The 1,858-nt window shown below is 36.7% G+C and overlaps 1 pseudogene; it reads left to right on the top strand.

The window, feature by feature from the left end:
* Nucleotides 1-301: 301 nt before the first annotated feature.
* Nucleotides 302-1,282, top strand: LOC128178501 (P2X purinoceptor 7-like; annotated as a pseudogene).
* Nucleotides 1,283-1,858: the final 576 nt, after the last annotated feature.

Here is a 1,858-nt window from a genome sequence, read left to right as displayed (position 1 = left end):
TACCTGATATTCGGACGCCATGTTTAGATCCCCGAATGTAAATCACGTGACCGACCAAAATGGCCGCCTAATGCATGTCAAAAGTACAGTTTCGGATCAAAATACGATGGCCGCTGACCGCGTTAGACAGGTGACCGCTCTTAAGAGGGCAATCATATAGGATATAGGATATTTTATCGGGAGGAAATAAAATGACCGCATACGAAAGGTGACTGCTTAATAGGGGTGACCGCTTTGGCAGTTTTGACTGATTTTTTTTTTGGTTATTTCAAAAGATACATGTTAAGTTAGGCAAAAAAGCATTCTGGTTGATAAATTATATGTAGAATGCTTCATATTAGACATTTTGGAACAATCAAACTCCATGCCTGACACACCACAGCCACCTTGACCTGGAGTTCGCTATGATATGCCAACAGAGGAGGAAAAGGTCTGCTGCAGGAAGACTCCAGAAAACTGCACAACTCTCTTGCCTGTATGAACTAATTGTAACCTTAATTAAGGATATTTTTTAAAATAATACAAATTAATATACAAAATGACATTTTATTAAGATTTTTCCTAGATGCAAGACTGGATAAAATTGATTTGTTTCTTATCAAACAGGATTTTCATGTGTTGTGCTTGGACGAAGCTGTTCTCGCCTTGGCCATACTATACAGGGAAGATGTGTTAGCTCTCCCTGCTGATGAGAAATACAATAGGGCCAACAGGCATGCTGCCTACAGACAATTTATCTTATGGACCTATGGAAAGCTTGGAGCAGGGCAGAGGAAAGTCATTCCAAGCTGTGTGGTGTGGAAAATTAGGGAGAAATACCCAGAGCCTTCTGGACAATACGTCGGATTTCATCCTGGGAGACTTGCTTAATAAGAAACTTTTATCAAGTAAATATTTTATTCAATGAATTCTCAATATTCTTTTTCTTAGATTGCACATGTAATGAACATACAAATGAAAGAAAACGAAAGTTGTTTGATACACAGTAGCTTTTTGAGATGTTACAAATTGTCACACCTTTTCAATGAATTTGGTCAATATTTACTGCAATACAAGGCAAATGCATTTTTGGGAGTTGATTTTAATCAACTCTCCTATGCACTTACTCGGGCAACGCGAAAGTGAAACAGTGTTTGGACCTAAGCACAAATCAATACCGCTGACAACACTTAGTTCTTAAATATAATCGATAAATTCGATGCTATGTATTTGAAGCATTGTTTCTCAAGAAAACTTATTTATTAATACAATAAAAGTAATAAGATTTTAAATTGTACAAACAGTTAAGATATTTTTTAAAGTCGTATGTATTCCTACGCTAGAGATCAATGTAGTCTCGTTCAACCAGACGCTTGGCCGTCTCCGTTAATCGACAAAACTCTTGAGTCTCTCTTGCTTGTCGGAGATAAACGGAGACAGCCGAGCGCTTGGTTGAACAAGACAAGAGTTCAGTCTTGCCTGGATCCATACAATTTCTCAGAAATAATTCGATTACTAACACTATCTGTCATGCAAAGTCACATATCGTTGATTTTGAATAAATGATAATCGACAAAATCTACTCCCGTCAGTACTTTGATTAATAAAGCAAACAGAAATAGGTAAACCAAGCAAAACCTGAATTATGAGAAAAGAAGTGTAAATGATGTGCAATAATGCAAAACATAACTGACATTCAATAAAAAGCATCCACTTTGAAACTATACATCATAAAACGAGACCCAGGGGCTACATGTACATTGCTCATATTGGCATTAACTGTAAGCATCGTTTGGTACAAGAATGGCTATATAATTACATGTACCGGTATATATCTAGTCGAACACAAACAATAGAATCTCAGTACACATTGTCAATT

Source organism: Crassostrea angulata, chromosome 3 (assembly GCF_025612915.1).
Source record: "Crassostrea angulata isolate pt1a10 chromosome 3, ASM2561291v2, whole genome shotgun sequence".
NCBI classification, from domain to species: Eukaryota; Metazoa; Mollusca; class Bivalvia; order Ostreida; family Ostreidae; genus Magallana; species Magallana angulata.
This window is presented reverse-complemented; position numbering and strand designations above follow the sequence as displayed.